This window comes from Lactuca serriola, chromosome 3, assembly GCF_051521515.1.
Source record: "Lactuca serriola cultivar US96UC23 chromosome 3, Lser_US96UC23_V15, whole genome shotgun sequence".
Taxonomy (NCBI): Eukaryota; Viridiplantae; Streptophyta; class Magnoliopsida; order Asterales; family Asteraceae; genus Lactuca; species Lactuca serriola.
This window is the reverse complement of record NC_136410.1, coordinates 54,245,826-54,257,119: the sequence shown is the minus strand read 5'-3', so window position 1 is coordinate 54,257,119 and position 11,294 is coordinate 54,245,826. Positions and strand designations below refer to the sequence as shown.

Below are 11,294 nucleotides of genomic sequence, written 5' to 3'. Positions count from 1 at the left end.
GATGATGATTTCTACCTTTATACGCGTGAAGCAAGAAACCAAGACATCTTCGAATTCAAACAAAACACTATTACTTGCCCCTTCGATTTCAAATCAAACTCATCAGTCCTCTATACTTTCCAAAATCTTTCTCATGGTCCTCAGTTTTCCTTCAACAAAATCGTTCCCCATAACATACTCCGGTATCAAGTCACTTTTCTTCATCAACTGTAACACCGAATCTCTCGTGACAATGGAGGGTCATGCAGAGCTTTACAACCTCGATGATGGCAATGGCAACAAAAACTTTTTATCAGTCGGGCTAACGACACTCCCGTTTCTTTACATCATCTTCTCCTTCAGTTATTTAACTCTTCTAGGGTTTTGGATCCTTGTATGTTTCAAGAACAGGCGCATCTTTAACAGGACCCATTTACTAATGGGTGGGTTGCTCGTTGTGAATTGTGTTCACTTTATGTGTATTACTTCGGATCTACATTATGTGAAGATTACAGGAAGTGCTCATGGATTGGATGTTGTGTTCTACATATTTCAGCTTACGAGGGCTGTTCTTTTTTCCACTGTGATCGTGTTGATTAGTGCAGGATGGTTTTTCTGGAAGCCGTTTTTGAAACGAGAGGAAAAACTGGTTTTGATGATTGTGATCGTGCTTGAGGTTTGGGGTAATGTCGATCCAATATTGCCATGGGAAGCTGCTGTACCTTATAATAAAGAAAGCGGGTCATTTGCAGATGTAATCTACATATTTGCTATTTTCTTCCCCATGGCGTTGTCGATTACGTCTTTGAATAAGATTTGTGAGACTGATCTGAATGCTGAGAGGAATGTGGTGAAGTTGTGGTTATTTGTGATGTTGACTATTGTGTATGTGCTCATTACGAAGATTCTTCTTCTTGCAGTGCCTACACGGTGGGAGATTAATGTGGTAAAAGAGACCACCATTTTTATGTTCTGCATGTTGATGCTTTTCATTTTCAGGCCGGTTGATAGGACGAGGATCGCAAAAGCTGACGAGACTAGGTTTTCAACTTCCAACTCGAGTTCTTGTCGTGATTGTCCTGTATAGGTGATACAAGTGGAACAATTTGATGTCTTTGTTACCAATTTTTGTCATTTTGCTTTGAGATTCGATGATTTTACAAACGCATTAAACATGGAAAATGGTAGTGGTCAATGTTAAGTGCATTATGAGAATGTTTTTACATTTTAATATCTATATTTTTGATTAAAATAAGATTTGATTCTTGTAAAGTAAAAAAGTAATACTCATTTCGTCAATGCATTTCATATTCGAGTTAAGCTTTTGTTCAATTTTTTGGTCTTTCCTACTTACTAAGAAAAAAAAATAATCGACTAGCACATTTAACCGTATATGAATAGTATAATGTTGATGGAATTTGAAAGCAAACTTGCTAAAACATATAGTGGCATACAGTAATGGTTAAAGTCAGAATAATGAACTTTCTGGCTAAAATAAGTTTCATTACTCGACTTAGAATCAAACACTATGAATAGCAAATATACTTTTCTTGGTCGGGTCTAAAAAAAAGAACTAGAACATATTTTATCTTGTAAATGAACTAAATGAGTAGATTTGGTTTGTATATATGTTTTTACTTATGTCGATATGTTAATAAGAAGATGAAATGAATAAGACCTGTTACGTACCATATAAATCTCATTAAAAAAATAACACTTTTGTATTTATATTGTCGAAAAACACACCACGTTCAAAAAACTATTGTTGCAAAAGTATGTAATCACATTTTTCATAAATGACAAATTTTCATAAATGGTGCCTAGACCCTATTGTTTGAATTTATGTGGCTTGGTTTATCTGGTTTCAAGCTTCAACCATGATTAGAAGTTGAAACCATATGTACCAACCCCAAACAAAGATAAAAATAAATTAAAAAGAATAAGTATTTTTCTATGGATGCGAGACTAACCACTAAACCATAATATATATATATATATATATATATATATATATATATATATATATATATATATATATATATATATATATATATATATATATAAATTAAAACTATATGAACCTTTGATGAGATCGAAAAGGTTTAAGACTTCATAAATTATAGTAAATTATAAAACCATTCATCATTCAAAAGATCATAATCGTAACTATAAGCACATTCATACTTTTGTTAAATATGAAGATGAAACGAAGTTTTAATACAACAAAACAACATATAACTCGTGGTGGCCCTTGGGTTTGTGCGGGTGTGCGATCACACTGGACCTCCAATCGTAAGGGGCTCCGATTGAGAATTTTTTTAATATCATATTATTAAAAAAATTAAATAATAATAATAATATGTTAATTAAAATATAATTGCATGTTACAAATCTCATTTATATTATTAATAATAAAAAATATGTTTGTTAAACTACTATTCTTTTTGTGTTTAGCAGTAAGCCGGTAAGAAATTTCTTCAATAGTAATATTTTATAAAAATGGAAAAAGTTACAAGACCTCAATTTAATTTTTGTATGTGGCCTCCAAAAATCTCAGGACCTGCATATAACATATAGGATGTTAAAAATTGTTTTTATTTTGGATGTAGATCCTCCCAACTATTGAATAAATTACTAGAGGCATTTCTATATAAATATTAAAGCATTTTTCTTTTGACATACAAAGAAGACATATAAAAATACCGTTAAGCCCAATGATCAGTATTCCTTTTTTCTATTTTTATTTTTGTAATCACTGTTACATGACTTTGATTTAGATAGCAAATGTGTATTTTACTATTCTAATGTTTATTGTTTTAATCACGCATAACACCGTAAACACACGAATCGAGTTTAAATGAAACATTAACATAAATATCAAATAAAACGTTCAACTCATCCACAGATCTTGGGTTGATTCCTAGAGATGTTAATCTATGGAAAATCGTATTTTACAGAGGGTAAAAGTGGTCCATGAGCTATGTCATATCATAAACGACTGGCTGAAATTTTTTGGGGTACAAATACAAAGTCTATTTGAACATTGTAATATTACTTAAAACAAATCTTTTAAGTTTATATGTTTTTTTTTATTTTAAAATTACATTTGTATTTTAGATTTTATAAAAAAAGTATAGAAAAAATAACACAAAACCTATTTTACACATAAAAAAAGAATACTATTTCAGAACGAGTGTCCATAATCATACTCCAGTTTTCCGAAGAACTTTCCGAAATAATATATATTCCGGACACAATGGTTATTTAAAAAGAAAGTAAACAAAAATGTTGTGTATTTTTGAAGAGAATTCGTTTATATGGATTAGATTATTAATTTCCCAATAAAATTTTGCTTTTGATTATTTTTATAATAATAATAATCCACTGTAATTATATTATTCACTCTTTCAAAGTTGTTAGTATTGATAATGCTCGGGATAATGACTTGAAAGGGTAACGAACTTTCGACTTTGTTCACATTTAGTCACTAAACTTTTTTTCGTTATCTATTTGCCATTGAACTATTGAAACTGTTCACATTTTACCCTTATGGCCGGCTTTTACCGGTCATAAGAGTAAAATGTGAACAGTTTCAATAGTTTAGTGGCAAATAGATAACAAAAAAAGTTTAGTGACTAAATGTGAACAAAATCGAAAGTTTGTTTCCCTCTAAAAAGTTCAATGACTAAATGTGAACAAACTTCCTCTTGTATTATGTTTTAGCAAATTATTTATTTTTGTTTAATTGTAGCAACATTTGTTGATGAAGAAATCTATGAAATAAAAAAAAAAAAAAACAAAACCCCGAAAAATATATTAATAAAAAACGAAAAACCGAAACCGAAATAAAAAATCAATGGTTTGGTATTTTCAAAAATAAAAAATCACAATTTTCCAATCTGATTTTGGTTTTACAAAAATTCAACTTTCAGATTTCCATATCTAAATCTCTCCCCATTTTCTATCCAAAACTCCCCCTTTATGACATGATATATATATATATATATATATATATATATATATATATATATATATATATATAGAGAGAGAGAGAGAGAGAGAGAATGTAAACACCTCTATATAAGATGGGTCCATACCACATGTAGATGTGTGCTTGAGAGATGTAACATTGAGAGTGTTAGTGTGTGTTAATTATGTAGATTTTGATCTAGATCCTTTTTTGTAAACACCTTTCATAATCGAATGCATCTCTTAAACACCCACATCACTGTGTTCTTTGTGTGTTCGTTAATTCCGCATGCCAAACCAATGGTCATAATTCACATCAGTGAGAATGGTTCAGTTTTTTGTAAACCAAAATCAGATTGGAAATTCTGATTTTTTATTTTGGAAAATGTCAAACCATTGGTTTTTTATTTCGATTTCGGTTTTTTGTTTTTTTTTAAATATATTTTCAGGGTTTTGTTTTTTTATTTCATAGATTTCTTCATCAACAAATGTTGCTACAATTTAACAAAAATAAATAATTTAATAAAACATAATAAAAGAGGAAGTTTATTCACATTTAGTCATTGAACTTTTTAAAGGGAAACGAACTTTCGATTTTGTTCATATTTAGTTACTAAACTTTTTTTTGTTATCTATTTGCCACTAAACTTTTGAAACTGTTCACATTTTACCCTTATGACCGGTAACAGCCGGTCATAAGGGTAAAATATAAACAATTTCAATAGTTCAATTACAAATAGATAACAAAAAAAAGTTTAGTGAGTAAATGTGATCAAAGTCGAAAGTTTGTTACCCATTCAAGTCATTATCCCGTCCGGAATATATATTATTTCGGAAAGTTCTCCGGAAAACTGGAGTATGATTATGGACACTCGTTCTGAAATAGTATTCTTTTTTTATGTGTAAAATAGGTTTTGTGTTATTTTTTCTATACTTTTTTTATAAAATCTAAAATACAAATGTAATTTTAAAATTAAAAAAAAAACATATAAACTTAAAAGATTTGTTTTAAGTAATATTACAATGTTCAAATGGACTTTGTATTTGTACCCCAAAAAATTTCAGCCAGTCGTTTATGATATGACATAGCTCATGGACCACTTTTACCCTCTGTAAAATACGATTTTCCAACGATTAACATCTCTAGGAATCAACCCAAGAACAAACCACAATCCCTTGCCAAGATGTTGTGGTACGTTTGGAAACTTTTCAAGGGTCATGTTGAAACTCTCAACTGCGATTGCATTAGTTGGTTTGATACCCCATTAGTTGATACTCACTAGCAGTTTGTGGATGCAATATCACGTACCTATAAACTATTCATCGTCTTTTGAACAATATGCGCTCTTGTAGTGACTATCATATATGGTCGTTTTGAATGTATTCAAATCCAAAACATCTAAAAACCAGTGAGCACTCAGTATGTTGATTGGGATGTAAAGCTACACAAAATGTTGAAATTAATTAATCATCAAATAACATTATATTATAAATTATTATTACTTAGGTAATGTAACCCAAACACAATTATACCTATCACTTACTGCACAAGTTCGGTAAATTCATTTGTCAGTCATGTCACTCTAGTAAATGTATCAATGTTAAAAGCTGACGGCACAACCGTCCACCGAGCGTCATCCCGTCTACACTTTATTAGCAATGATATCCGCATCAGGATGTGCTGCAAATCAAAATTTTTACAGTAAAGTATGTATGGTTATTAGAAGCGTAGTACGTAATAAGCACATAGTTATATAACTTGCATCATATTCCAACCAGCCTGTGTGACTATCCGCATATAAGCGCGTCCAAAACTCAATTGTCATAATATTGGTCAAAAACAGTGAGCAAACAACAGGGAACTATATTGTTCTTTTATATAGACTATGTATGGTTGGTTCTAAAAGATTGTCCACTATTGTTAGATGTTGTTGTGTAACACCTTTCCTCTTCATTTGTATCCATGGAGACTTATGCCATATAGACATAACTTTTGGCGTAGAGAACGTCGAATAGGTGCTACAGGCATTTTTTTATGCATCTCGTAGTATCTCTTTTACATTCGACAATTGAATACATGCAAGCGGCTGCTCAAAGTCATGAGTTAGCGGTTGTTCGGATGTCCCTAACCCATAATCAAGCTCCCATAAATCATTGTAGTTTATGGTACCATCATTGTGCACGATAAGTGCTTGTACGGTTCAATAGTATTTAATTATAGACGATACGATAACATGTTTACCATAAAATTAAATAAAAACTATATGGGAGTGAAATAATTAACAATGTACTTCCACCCCTTTCAAGGTACCAACATCGTCTCCAAAAGTCTTATTAATAAGTTTTAGAAGCATACCTAAAGGAGCGTCATGTTATGCTAAACGCTTAAATTGTTACCTCAACTGCTTGCAACATTCATGGACCTCATTTTGCAATTCACATACCTTTTTTTGCAACATGTTAATAATTTAGTCCTTATTAGTGGATGGTACAATGGGCGACGGTGGTGGTGGTGATGGGTGCGACGAAACATTTATCTGTGCCTTCTTTTGTCGAGGCTCATGGATATGGAGTGTTTGGATGATGGTGTTAGGGAAGGTGTCATATGACCTTCTGGGTCAAGTAAATTAGGGTGATAAATCCACATCACGCTAACTGTCTACCATTCAACATGAGTCTCAGCTTTTGTCGTCTCCAACTTCTGTATAAGTCTATTATCCTACTAAAAAAATTATAAAATTATAAATACAAAAAATTTATACATATACAAGAAAATTATAAAATGTATAAGTAATCATACATCGTTGATGGTTATAATATGGTTGCACTTAAGCACATGTAAAGGCCTCAATTTCAACTATGCAACAGCCCGATAGATCATATTCGGTTGTCGGGTACCAAACAAACTGCTCACAAGAAAACTCTCAAGAATCCATATCTTAAAGAATCACGCATTAGATTATCTATAAATTTTTTTTTAATGATGTACCTTACCTTAAAAGCATGTAAAAAGTTGTTTACGATGTACGTCTTTGAGGTTGTTCTGCTTTTGGTTCTGTCACAACTAGCATTTAGGGCTAGGAAATTATGTTCATGTGTAAATAACTCCTGATGGATCTTGTAACCCAAAGTTTGATGTTATACAAGTTGTTTATTCAAAAATGACAATTCAAGTCGAAACTCCCTCATGAAAGCTCTAAACCTAATTCAATACACTGCATTCACTCAACTTTGGACTTGTAACCCTAACTTCCCGGTTCAAACCTCGTAATGGGCTAGGGCACTCTTATTGGGCCCTAATAGGTCGGAAATCTCTCAAATTGGTCTTTTGGGGCCAAGAACCCACATTTGGGCCCTAGTGGACCGAAATTGATCATTTAACACTGATTTGGGCCATAAGTCACGTAATCGGCCTTATTGGGCTGTAAACATTTTCTTTGAACCTTATTGGGCCGTAAACATTTTGATTGAACCTTATGGGTCATAAATTAATATTGGAACTCTTATTGGGCCTACCAAGGCCGAAAGCTCCTAATGGGCCCTATTGGGCCGAAAACTCATCCATTTAGCCTTTTTAGGCCGCAAACCCGTAAATGGGCCTTCTTGGGCCGGAAATCCCTTAAGGGCTATTGCATTCTCGGATACCCTTCACCCAAGCCCAAAACCCTTCCTTCTCATTCTCTTTGGGCTGATATATATATATATATATATATATATATATATATATATATATAAAAGAGAAAAATGTGGCATTGGCTAGATTTGTGACACCTCAATATTATTTTGCATGTAAACATGCACATTACATTTCAAATATCTAAGCAATGTGGTTATTAACAATTAAGTAATACCCTTAATATCTTCTCTCTCCCTCTCCTCCATATCTTCGGTTGAGGCCCTCCATCCTTCTCCACATTTTCATCCTAAAACTCACACGTCTATCTAGTTTCCTACTAAAGACTCAAACAACTCTCTTCACTTTTTGTTCCAAAAAAAACTGTGAGCATTGAGTGTATGCAACAAGAAGTTCACTTCAAGCTTCATATCTTTGGTAAGTAATTTAACATTCAAGCCTTTTAATTCCATGTTACACTAAGAACTCTCCCTTACATAACTTCATATCGTGTTTAAGCTTCCTAGCTAGCACCATTAAAGTTTCGAAACTCTTCTCAAAGCTGCAAGCTAGGCTGAAAATCATCTTTCCTTTCTCTTCAAAACTACTCTAACACCAAGGTGGGCTTCATACCCCCTTGTTTTCGAGTTTTACTATCTTTTGGGGGAGAATACAAGTTATTTTTGTGGTTAATCTTAGTATTATGCATGCATGTGTATATTTTTCATGTTATGTTGTGTGATTATGCCATGAAAACATGTTAAAGACTCACAACTTCAAAATCTCATCCAATATTTAGTGATATTAGTAAGAAATCTACTTTAAGTAACTTTTATGATGTTTAAAAAGATTAAACATGTCAAAAGTTATTTGAAAACTAAAGAAAGTATACAAAAGAATCACACTTGACAATAAAGATAAACAAAATGTGCTTTTAAGTTTCATTTGCGTTTTTAATGTGCCTAAATTGACAACTCACGGTTCTAGGGGCCAAAAATGTCATGTCCTCATAAAAGTAGACATTATTTGACAAATCACGGTTTTAGGGGCCAAAAATGTCATTTTTCATAAAAGTGGGCTTTATTTGACAACTCACGGTTTTAGGGGCCAAAAATGTCATTTTTCTTAAAAATGGGCCTTATTTGACAACTCACGTTTTATTGGGCCTAAAATGCCATTTTTAACAAAAATGGGCCTTTGTTGTAATTTTCGGCTTTAATGGGCCAAAAATATTAAATTTTGGCAAAAGTGGGTCTTTATTGTCAATTACGGTTTCGTTGGGCAAAATGGTCGTTTTTAATAAAGATGGGCCTATTATGTTATTTTTGGTACTATTTGAGCTAAAATGGTTATTTGATAACAAACGGACTCGTTACGACATGTTTACTCTAAATGGGGTCGTATAAGCCCATTTGCGTACTTATTGGGCCATACATGGTAATTTTTACTCTAATTGGGCCTTATAAGCCCATTGACATTCCTGTTGGGCCATGGTGATAATGACATTCAAATTGGGCCTTTTATGACCAATACTAGAATAATCGGGCCGCTGGTGAGAATTCTAACACACTCGAATTATTCCCGATACTTTGGGATAACTAGAAGTTATTCACGATAACAACAAATATTTTGACACTTTAGATAAAAACAATTATATTTTTATCACTATTAGTTTGTAGTCAAAATTCAATTTTGCAACATTATTTATAACGTTAAATAATGGGATACATCATTCGCGTAAATTTATTTAAGGCTCTTGTGAGACACACCTTCATTCGTACCTACCTAGCGTACACCGTAAGCCATGTAGTTATAACCAGAGTCTTTTGGAGGGAAATCGAGAATTTGTGTATAGATCTATACGGGGATGACACCTTATACCTGAGCTGCTCACTACAGCTAGATAGGCCAGGCTAGGGTGACAAATGTCTTACCGTAACCGACGCCTGAAGAACGTCATGACGGGCATATCAGTCATATCATGTATGGTTATAGCGACTAACATAGAGAATAACAAGCAAATAAATTTACGGAATACACATACTATACTCATGATATAAAGTACGATATATATAGTTACCCTTCACGTTTAAACTTTCACCACTCAGGTCTTAGGGTTAAGACCACACCTTTTCATTATACAAAAAATATAGGATTTTCTAGGAAACTTTCTTTATACACCATCAAACAAAATCACACATACTCTAATACAAGATTTGAAACAAAACACTCAAATTACTTTTACAGAAAATATAGGATTTTCTGGTGTTTACAAACTTCTACAAAACTTTTCATACAAACATGCTTATGAACTCACCAACATTTTTATATGTTGACGCTTTTCAAAATGACTTGTATTCTCAGGAACATGTTAAAACAGGTTGGCCGATAAGGAATGAAGATTTTTGTTGTGTTTTTGTTTCTCACCCTACTTAATGTTTTAGATGTATTGTTATGAACAAATACAATGATGTAACACTATGATGGTTGGTATAATTTATGTATGGTGATGATGTTGTGTTTGATTCATTTATATACACTATGATGATATTACAAATTGAAGTCACCCGCCCCCGGACGTTTCCGTTGTCCCAATTCGGGGGTGTGACAAGTTTTATTGGATGTATAAGTTTGTCAACCTTATTAAATACATTCAATAGATGTGAATACTCCCCCATAAATATTTGCGACATAAATTTGTAAAAATTATTGATGATAATTATAATCCCTAATCAAAAATTAACAACATGATACCTTTTGAATTCATCAATGTCAGATACCAAAATAAAGTACTCCTCTAAAATAGGTTCTTTAATCAACCGATCATTGAACCATTTCTCTAACTGATATAGAAGAAATACACAGACCACATCCTCGTCCAATAAGTCGTTAAACGAATGATTAAACACATTCATCACATTGTCTAATTTCACAGGAGACATTAATCGCGACCATATGAAACACACGGGAACAGGAGGCAGCATCGAAACCAGAGGCTGGAAAATAATCTCCAAATTGGAAGCTGGTGACAAGACAAAATTCTTTTTTACTAAAAGATAGCTCATAACCCCCAATCTCAAAAACTATTTCTTTACTTTCCTTCTGGGGTCCGTGATAACTTCATGGCAAAACACACAATATAGAAGTAAAGGATCCCTATCTACCTTAGGAATGTCTAATCACCTCCTAAAACATGAATTCAAAAACGTAGTTTGGCATGTCGCTATGTCTTTGAATGCCGCAAGATCATCCGCACTGATTTTGGGTTCTTAAGATAATGCAATGGATGCATCAAAAACCATGTTGTCCTGCAAATAGAAAACTTGTTATAAACCAAATACGAAACGAACATTAACCACCATTCCAGATCATGTTTATGACATTCTAGACATGTTCTTTGTGATGCAGATCAGTTCCTCGAATTCCAGAGCATTTTGGAATGGAATTTTTTGTTATGGAACGTGATCAGTTTATTCCGGAACACTACTTTTTGATTAATAATCACATTATAAACACCTAAACTAGGTTAGGGTTGGTCCTAATGCACTAACATCTTCTTTTGCAACTTTAGAACGTGTTCAGTTCATTCCGGAGTCATTCTTCGGATTCCATAATGCATTTTTTTCCTGAACACTAGTTTTCAATGAATAAAAACAATATATAAACAAATAAACTAGGTTTTGGTTTTTCCTAATGCACTGACATCTTCTATTGGAACTTCGGAACATGGTTA

General features: G+C 32.7%; 1 pseudogene; it reads left to right on the top strand.

Moving 5' to 3' along the window:
* The first annotated feature begins 232 nt into the window (after positions 1 to 232).
* On the top strand, positions 233 to 1,066 carry LOC145095264 (protein CANDIDATE G-PROTEIN COUPLED RECEPTOR 7 pseudogene; annotated as a pseudogene).
* The last annotated feature ends 10,228 nt before the right edge of the window (positions 1,067 to 11,294 follow it).